Raw genomic sequence first — 10,845 nt, 5'->3', positions numbered from 1 at the left:
CCACCATGTGGTTGCTGGGATTTGAACTCTGGACCTTCGGAAGAGCAGTCGGGTGCTCTTACCCACTGAGCCATCTCACCAGCCCGGAAGTGGGGATTCTTAACTCTGAAATTATCCAGCATCCTAAGCATGATGAACCCTCTCAGAGACACATAATCAAGCTGATCAGGCAGAACTAGGGTTGGAGATAGAATGGCACTGGTTTGGGAGGCTTCCCTGGTGTCTCAGTCAGGGTTTCTATTCCTGCACAAACATCATGACCAAGGAGCAAGTTGGGGAGGAAAGGGTTTATTCGGTTTACACTTCCATACTGCTGTTCATCACCAAGGAAGTCAGGACTGGAACTCAAGCAGGTCAGGAAGCAGGAGCTGATATAGAGAGGCCATGGAAGGATGTTCCTTACTGGCTTGCTTCCCCTGGCTTGTCCAGCCTGCTCTCTTATAGAACCCAAGACTACCAGCCCAGGGATAGTCCCACCCACAAGGGGCCCTTCCCCCTTGATCACTAGTTGAGAAAATGCCTTTCAGTTGGATCTCATGGAGGCATTTCCTCAACTGAAGCTCCTTTTTCTGTGATAACTCCAGCTGTGTCAAGTTGACACAAAACTAGCCAGTACACCTGGTAAGTCAGGTTCTTGGTTTTAATAACATTCAGCCTTGTTTATGGGCAGAGAAGAACTAAGAATAGTTAGAATATATTTTTCCAGTGAGCTAAAAACATAAATCTAGTTATCACAATGGACTCCTTGCTCACATGACACACAGACACATCACTATTCAACTAGAACTCTGGTCCCACTCTGGACCACAGCTTCTATGTGCTGACCCTGTGGAAATTCTCTCAGAATGCTTCACCTCAATGATATTAGTCTCTTTTTAAGCATTGCTAATTTGTCAGCTCCAGTTAACCAGCATCAATTGTCTCAGCAAAATAAAGGTTTCACTTTATAGATTCTGGTCTCTTCTTAATCATAGTTGATTCTTTCATATCTGCTGACCAGAACCACAGAGTCTTAACAGAAAATAGCATGTGAATGGCCCTGATAAGAGTCTGTGGGAACTTAGAAGATAATGCTTCTAAGGACCCACAACCATTCTTTAAGATCTGAACACTCAATGGCTTTCCTAGCTCAAGTTTCAAAAAGTCCTTCCCCAGTACTCCCTAAACAACATGGTCAGGTCTTTCACAGAAATATCCCATGAACCTGGTACCAATTTCTCTTTTAGTTTGTTTTTATTCATACAATAAAACAACACCATGACCAAAAGTGACTTGTGGAGAAGATTATTTCAGTGTAAGAATTTATGGTCCATCCTGGAGAGAAGTTGGGGCAGAAACCAGGCAGCAGGAACTGAAGCAGAGATGTTGGAGGGATCCCATTTCCTTGCTTCCTCCCCCAGGTTTACCCAGCTTGTCTTCTCATATACCCAAGGAGCATCTGTCCAGGGGTGACACCACACTTTGGGATATGAGATCCAACTGTAAGTCTCTCCCACTACAGTGGTTTAAAAGAAAATGGCCCTCACAGGCTCATAGGGAGTGGCACTACTAGGAGAGGTGGTCTTGTTGGAGTAGGTGTAGCTTTGCTGGAGAAAGTGTGTCATGGGGAGCAGAGGGGGGGACAGACTTTGAGGTCTCAGAATCTCAAGCCAGGACCAGCATAGCAATGTCTCTTCCTGCTGCCATCTGATCCAGATGTAGAACCCTCAGCTCCTTCTCCACTACCATGTCTGCTGATGTGCTGTCCTGGCATGAGGATAACTGACTAAACCTCTGAACTGTAAGATAGTCCCAATGAAATATTTTCTTTTATAAGAGTTGTTGTTATGATGTCTGTTCACAGCAAGAAAAACCCGAATTCACCCACATCAATCACTTATCAAGAAACTGCCCCAGAGGCTTGCTTACAGGAAATCTGAGGGTGGAGCATTTTCTCAATTGAGGTACATTGTGCAGCAAGGCTGTTCTAGAATTCACTATTATGGCCTTCTTCCCACCCCAGCCTCAATGGTGTAAGCCACCAGGCCTGACTTTTTTTTCCCACAAGTCCTTTTTGTCTCTGATAGTTATATTGGTTGTTTCTATATTTCTTTGTTTTTGTTCTTTTGTCATTTTTGTCTTGCTGTTGAGCCCATTTGTCCTGGTTAGCTTTAACTGTTAATTTGACACAGCCTAGAGCCTCAATTGAGCAATTGTTTAAGTCACACTGGCCTATGGGCATGTCTTTGGGGATTTGCTTTAATTTTGATTCATGTAGGAGGGTCCAGGCATAGGTGTGTTGGGCAGAACCTGCTACCGGTTGTCTTGAGCTGTATAAGAAAGCTACATTGCTGTAATCTACATAGTTCCTGTGGTACTTCTTGAACAGAAATAGTGCTGTGGAGAATACAAAGCTGAAACGCCTTTACTAGGAGACAGCTGCCTGAGTTCAGTCATCTCAGGAATAAATTCCTCCTTGCTGCTAGAGCAAGGACTGAGTTCAGACCTTGGAATCAACTTAGAACCTACTTCTTCAGATGTTTCATGTTTGTCTGTTAAACATTAAAGGATGTTAAGAGAGAAGATGCTGGTTTCCTGTTGTCTAAACTAAGACACACAAGTTATAAATGTGATGCCTGTCTTGACTTAGTTGACTGTGTTTAGCTTGCTCACTCCTTCGTTCCTTTATCATTCTGGATTCTGGGTGTCTTGGTTCCATTGACTACACGCTGCTTGTTGTTCCTTTATCACTCTAAATTCCAGGTCCAGCCAGGAGGGGTCTTGGCTGCAAAAGCTGACTCAAGGACCCTGAAACCAGGTCACCAACGTTAACCTCCTCATTTAACCTCTTGTCAAAATATGATTGGTCAACACAACAGCTCCTTCCTCCTTTCCCCCTTACTTTGTGTTCCCGTCCTTTAAAAATGTTGTACATCTCTGAGGTTCAGATCCAGAACTGACCACCCCTCTGCACAACAGAAAATAAAGCCTTCATTTTAAGCTTCTGTCTCTGAAGTGAGTTTTCTCAGCTTCTACCCTGAACTCAACACCTTCAAGTTCCTGCTCAGCTTCTCTCAGGATGAAGAGAATTACCTGGCATTCTAAACCAGATAAACCCTTTCTTTTCCCAAACTGCTTTTGTTCAGATGTTTTATCATAACAACAGAAAGTAAAGAGAACACTGCTAATTTCTCAGCTCCAGCATCAATTGTCCCAGTGAAGTAAAGGTTTCACTTTAGGAATTCTGGTCTCTTCTTAGTCATAGTTGATTCTTCAATCTCTGCTGACCAGAGCCACAGAGTCTTAACAGAAAATAGCATGTGAGTGGCTCTGATAAGAGTCTTTCCTTCCCGCTGAAAGCCAGGAAGGTTTAGTACCCTGAGTTTGTTCTCTATTCCTGAAAAGAAAGAAAAAAAATGAACAAAATAAAATAAATGCAATACTAAAGTAAAAAGAGAAAAATCATTAGACTGTATGCGCACCAACCGCTTCCTCACACAGATGTAGCTTTAATTCCAAATGCTCCAGTTAGTTCCTTTTTAAATATCTTTTTTGTTTTGTTTTGTTTTTTTGCTTAGGTTTTCTACTTTTTCATCATGTTCAAGAATGTTTATTCTCTGCTGGCATTTCTATGATAAGTGCTATGAGATGGGAGGTGAGCATTATGTTAGCTTGCTTGATCATGGTAACTACTTTTGTCATACATAAGACTACCCAAAGATTGAGCTACACCTTTAAATACACTCAGATATCACCAGCCTTGAAGCTGTTACCACGTATAAAATACTTTACATGTAAAAGATAAAATGTCTCATGCCAGTATTGGTACCCTTTCAGCACTGACATTTATTTCCTAGCCTACATCTTAGACATCTGGATTTTACATCATAAGGTTTCTTTGGGTTGAGAAGATAGCTCAGTAGCACAGCACTTGCTAGCATTCACAGGACCCCAACTATTCAATTCTTAGTGCCCCCACAATCCTCCACCGCCACTACCACCACCCAAACCCAAAACAAAACAACCTGGTTTGTCTTTGGATTACCTCTTCTGGAGGGAAAGCAACCTCCTTCTCTTCCAGTTGCATGACTTAACCTCTCTGTGGGCTGTGGTTCACAGGCTCATTCAGTTTATTTTCTAAGGGATGACAATACACAGAATAATGCCCCTTAGCATTCTGCACATCTTCACCCTGGGAAACTAGGAGTTTTCTTACAAGGTAAGAGGGACTGCAAAGCTGCATGAGACTCTTCATCCAGAGAAAATTATTGTATCGACCTATTTATTGCTGCTACAGTAGAATACCAAATCTGGGCAGTATATAGTAAACAGAAATGTATTGACAGCTATGGAGCCTGGGAAGTCCAAAAATAGGGTTCTGATATCTTGTAGCCTTCATAGGATATCACATTGGGCTCCTGGCCTAATATGGAAGAGAAGAGATCACCCACTTACAAAGGCTCCCAAATCCACATTTTCTTGACATGGAATTGTTAAATACTCTAGGCTGGCCTCAACCTGCAGGTTGCTGGGCTTACAGGCATGGACTGCCATGTCTGGTACAATAAAGTACTACCAAATAAAAGTGTTAGACTTACCCATGAACATGAGTCCTTATGGTTGAACTTTCTCTCTTTTTTTATTAGATATTTTATTTTACATTTCAAATGTTATCCCCTTTCCAAGTTTCCTCTCCGAAAATCCCCTATCCTTTCCCCCCTCCCCATGCTCCCCAACCCACCTACTCCCGCTTCCTGGCCCAGGCATTCCCCTATACTGGGACATAGAACCTTGGCAGGACCAAGAGCCTCTCCTCCCGTTGATAACTGACTAGGCCATCCTCTGCTACATATGCAGTTAGAGCCACGAGTCCCTCCATGTGTTTTCTTTGATTGGTGGTTTAGTCCCAGGGAGCTCTGGGGGGTACTGGTTAGTTCATATTGTTGTTCCTCCTAGGGGGCTGCAAACCCCTTCAGCTCCTTGGGTACTTTCTCTAGCTCCATCATTGGGGACCCTGTGCTCTGTCTAATGGATGACTGTGAGCAACTTTCTCTTAAAAGCTTCCTCTGCCTCCCTCCTACATATATGTAGGCATTTGGATTACTTGTGAGTGTGTGTGTCTGTGCGTGCTCATGTGTATCCTGATGTGCATGCCTCTGTGTGTGCCCATACAGTAGAGGCCAAAGAACTTTGGATGAATTTATTTTTATTTATTTATAAGGCTGCATCTCTTACTGGCCTGGAGCTTCCTGTTGGCCTTTTAAAATGAGTATCATAGGGATTGAACTCAGGTTCCTGTGCTTGCAGGACAATCACATTACCTACTAAGCCTAGCTCCTTGGTCTCACTATATTAACAGTTACATTTCAAAAAAAATATCTTTGAGCAGTAGCAAAAACCTGGATAGTCCAGATAAAGTCAATGTAATTACATGTCATTACAATAACATGGCAAGAGGTAGGGAAAGAAAAAGGAAAGGAGGAAGAAGAGAGACAGACAGAGAAACAGTCAGAGAAAGAAAGATATTTATAGAGAGAGACAGAGAGACAGAGACACAGAGAGGTAGACAGAAATAGATGACAGAGACAGACACACAAATACACACACACTCACACACATGGGGTGGGGGGGAAGGATTTCAGAATTGGAGGATTAGAATTATGGTGTCTTAGGGTTTTATTGCTGTGAACAGACACCATAACCAAGGCAACTCTTTTTATTTTTATTAGATATTTTCTTTATTTACATTTCAAATGTTATCCCCTTTCCTCATTTCCCCTCTGAAAATCCCCCTATCCCATCCCCCCTCCTCCTGCTCACCAATCTACCCACTCCTGTTTCCCTGTCCTGGCATTCCCCTACATTGGGGCATAGAGACTTCAAAAGACCAAGAACCTCTCCTCTCATTGATGTCTGACAAGGCCATCCTCTGCTACTTATGTGACTGGAGCCTTGAGTCCCTCCAAGTGTACTCTTTGATTGGTGGTTTAGTCCCTGGGAGCTCTGGGGGTACTGGTTAGTTCATATTGTTGTTCCTCCTATGGAGCTGCAAACCCCTTCAGCATCTTGGGACCTATCTCTAGCTCCTGCATTGAGGACCCTGTGCTCTGTCCAGTGGATGGCTGTGAGCATCCACTTCTGTAATTGCCAGGCACTGGCATAGCCTCTCATGAGGCAGTTATATCAGGCTCCTGTCAGCAAATTCTTGTTGGCATCCGCAATAGTGTCTGGGTTTGGGAACTGTATATGGGATGGATCCCCAGGTGGGATAGTCATTGGATGGCCTTTCCTTCAATTTCTGCTCCAAACTTAGTCTCTGTATCTCCTTCCATGGGTATTTTGATTCTCCTTCTAAGAAGGACCAAAGTATCCACACTGTGGTCTTCCATCGTCTTGAGCTTCATTTGGTTTGTGAATTGTATTCCAGACTTCTGGGCTAGTATCCACTTATCAGTGAGTGCATACCATATGTATTTTTTGTGATTAGGTTACCTTACTCAGGATGATGTTTTCTAGTTCCATCCATTTGCTAAAGAACTTCATAAATTCATCGTTTTTAATAGCTGAGTAGTACTCCATTGTGTAAATGTACCACCATATTTTCTGTATCCATTCCTCTGTTGAGGGGCATCTGGGTTCTTTCCAGCTTCTGGTTATTATAAATAAGGTTGCTATGAACATAGTGGAGAATGTGTCCTTATTACTGGTTGGAACATCTTCTGGGTATATGCCCAGGAGTGGTATAGCTGGATCCTCACATAGTACTATGTCCAATTTCCTGAGGAACTGCCATACTGATTTCCAGAGTGGTTGTACCAGCTTGCAATCCCACATACACATGGAAGCTGAACAACACTCTACTCAATGATAAGTTGGCCAAGGAAGAAATAAAGAAAGAAATTAAAGACTTTTTAGAATTTAATAAAAATGAAGGCACAACATACCCAAACTTATAGAACACAATGAATCCAGTGCTAAGAAGAAAACTCATAGCTCTAAGTGCCTCCAAAAAAGGAACTGGGGAGAGCATACACTCGCAGCTTGACAGCACACCTGAAAGTTCTAGAACAATAAGAAGCAAATACACCCAAGAGGAGTAGAAAGCAGGAAATAATCAAACTCAGAGCTGAAATCAACCAAGTAGAAACAAAAAGAACTATACAAAGAATCAAGAAAACCGGGAGCTGGTACTTTGAGAAAATCAATAAGATAGATAAACCCTTAGGCAAACTAACCAGACAGCACAGAGACAATGTCCAAATCAATAAAATCAGAAATGAAAAGGGAAATATAACAACAGAAACTGAGGCAAATAAAAAAATCATCAGATCCTACTACAAAAGCCTATACTCAGGGAAACTGGACAAATCTGAATGAAATGGACCATTTTCTAGACAGAGTTAAATCTGGATCTGATAAATTATCTAAACAGTCCCATAGTCCGTAAAGAAGTAGAAGCAGTCATTAAAAGTTTCCCAACCAAAAAACAAAACAAAACAAAACAAAACAAAACAAAAAAAAAAACCCAGGACCAGGTGGTTTTAGTGCCGAGTTCTATCAGACCTTCAAAGAAGACCTAATACTAATACTCTTCAAATTATTCCACAAAATAGAAACAGAAGGAACACTACCTAGTTTGTTCTATGAAGCCACATTTACTCTGATACCTAAACCACACCAAGACCCAACAAAGAAAGAGAACTTCAGACCAATTTCCCTTATGAATATTGATGCAAAAATATTCAATAAAATGCTAGCAAACTGAATCCAAGAACATATCAAAACAATCATCCATCATGATCAAGTAGGTTTCATCTCAGGGATGCAGGGATGGTTCAATATATTGAACAGATAGGGAGAGAGTGGACATCCTTGTCTAGTCCCTGATTTTAGTGGGATTGCCTGGTCTTGCATTTTTGCTGATCTTCTCTTGGGAGAGGGAGAGAGAGAGAGGGAGAGAGAGAGAGAGAGAACTTCTGGCTTCCTTGCTGAATCCCTTCTGCTGACTCATAGTGATGCTGAGGTCTGGCAACTCTATGAGGCTATGCCACCACTGCGGATTCGTGTTTACTATCTGGACTCTACTGAACTATACTGCTGCTTTATCTGCAATTAGATCGAGCTGTGTTGCTGACCTGCGGACTAAACTGCTGATTTCCTGACAATGCAAATGAAATTTGCTCCAATTTCTAAACAGGCCCACTTTCCCTGTATCCCTTTTCCCCCATTATCTCTGGTGGGTGGTGGGCTAGAAGGGAGATTAAAGTATTTAAAACCATTATTAAAAGTAGTCTTTAAAACAAAATTAAAACTACACCAAGTAAATGGATTAAGAATCAAACTCGTATAGTCATTGTAATATCTGACAAAATAGACTTCAAATCAAACTAATCAGAAGAGACAGGGAAGGCCACTACATACACATCAAAGAAAAATCTAGCAAGATGACATTTTAATTCTTACCATCTATGCCCCAGACACAAGGGCACTCAAGTTTGCAAAACAGACAAAACCTCAAAACATAAAACATGACTACAGCTTAAATCACGTGTTGATCCTTACACACTAATAGTGGAAGACTTTAATACCCAACTCTAATAAGTGGAAAGGCTATCCAGATAAAAACTAAACAAAGAAATATCAGAACTAACAGGTATTATAAACCAAATGAGACTAACAGATATTTATAGAACATTTCACCCAAATACAAAAGAACATACTTTCTCAGCACCTCATGGAACTTTTTCTAAAACTGATACAAAATGTGTCTCAACAGATAAAAGAAAGAAAGAAAGAAAGAAAGAAAGAAAGAAAGAAAGAAAGAAAGAAAGAAAGGCAAGAAAAAAAGAAAGGCAAGAAAAAAAGAAAAGAAATAACTCCCTATACTCTGTCAGAATACCACACATTAAAACTGGATATCAACAACTACAGAAACAACAAAAAGACTACAAACTCATGCAAACTGAACAACTCTCTACTGAATGAAAAATGGGTCAAGTTAGAAATAATTAAGAAATAAATTAAAGGCTTTCTAGGATTCAAAGAAAATGAATACACAACATACCCAAACTTACAGAACATAACGAAGGTGTTCTAAGAGGCAAGTTCATAGCACTAAGTGCCTACATAAAATATTGGAGAGATATCACATTAGCAACTTAACAATGTACTGGAACGTTCTAGATAAAAAAGAAGAAATCACTCCAAAAGGAGTAGATTGCAAGAAATAATCAAACTGGGGATGAAAACAATAAAATATAAATTAAAAAATTACAAAGAACAATGAAATGAATATATGGTTCTTTGAGAAAAATCAACAAACACTTATCCAAATTAAATAAAAGCAGAGAGAAAATATCAATATCAACAAAATTAAAAATAGAAAGGGAGAGATAACAATAGACACTAAGTAAATCCAGAGAATCATAAGGTCATACTTTAAAAATCTGTGCTCTACTGAAGGTGTCTGCAACCCTATAGGTGGAACAACAATATGAACTAATCAGTACCCCCAGAGCTCCTGTGTCTCTAGCTGCATATGTAGCAGAAGATGGCTACATAGTCGGCCATCACTGGGAAGAGAGGCCCTTTGGTCTAGTAAACTTTATATGCCCCAGTACAGGGGAACACCAGGGCCAAGAAGTGGGAGTGAGTGGGTAGGGGAGCAGGGCAGGGGGGGAGGACATAGGGTACAGACCTGTTTTCCTTATGAATATAGATACAAAAAAATACTCAATAAAATACTTGTAAATTGAGCCTAGGAACACATCAAAAAGATCATCATCCATCATGGTCAAGTAGGCTTCACCCCAGAGATGCAGGGATGGTTCATGTAAATGTAATACACTATATAAATTCTGTGACCATTTCATCAGATGTAGAAAAGGACTTTGACAAAATCCAACACCCCTTCATGATAAGTTCAGGAGAGATTAGGGAATACAAGTGATATACTTCACTATAACAATAGCAGTTTGTGGAAAGCCCACAGCCAACATCAAATTAAATGGAGAGAAATTTTACAAAAATCAGGAACAAGTCAAGGTTGGCCACTCTCTCCAAACCTATTCAACATAGCACTTGAAATCTTAGCTAGAGCCATAAGACAACTGAAGGAGATCAAGGGGATACAAATTGGAAAGGAAGAAGAAAAAAAAGTATTTGCAGATCTGCCTCTTTATTTGCAGATGATAAATGATAAATAGACTGAACAAAACCAGGAGGACATCTTTCACAATACTCTCAAATAATGTAAATCTTCCTGGGCTAACTTAACAAAGCAAGTGAAAGACGTGTATGATAAACACTTCAAGTCTTTGAAGAAAGAAATTAAAAAAGATATTAGAAGATAGAAAGATCTTCCACTATAACATAATAAAAATGGCTAACCTTCCAAAAGGAGTCTATACATTATATGTAATACTCATTAAAATTTGAATGCAATTCTTCACAGATCAAAGATAATTCCTAACTTCATTTAGAGAAACAAAACATCCAAGATGGCTGAAATGATCCTGAATAATAAGAGAACTGCTAGAGGTATCACCACCCTGGATTTCTAGTTTTGCCATAAAGCTATAATAATAAAAATTACATTGTATTGACACAAAACTGACACATTGATCAATGGAATTAAACTAAAGATCTACACATGAATCCATATACCTATAGGCACCTGATTTTTTTTTTTTTTTGTAAAGAAGTCAGAAACACACACTGGGGAAAAAAGGCAGCATCTTTAAGAAATGATGCTAGTTAAATTGGATGTCTGTATGAGGAAGAATGCAAATAGATCCATACTTATCACCTTGCACTAAGCACAACTCCAGGTGAAACAAAGACCTCAACATAAAACCAGATATATTG

Source organism: Mus caroli, chromosome 1 (assembly GCF_900094665.2).
Source record: "Mus caroli chromosome 1, CAROLI_EIJ_v1.1, whole genome shotgun sequence".
NCBI classification, from domain to species: domain Eukaryota; kingdom Metazoa; phylum Chordata; class Mammalia; order Rodentia; family Muridae; genus Mus; species Mus caroli.
This window is presented reverse-complemented; position numbering follows the sequence as displayed.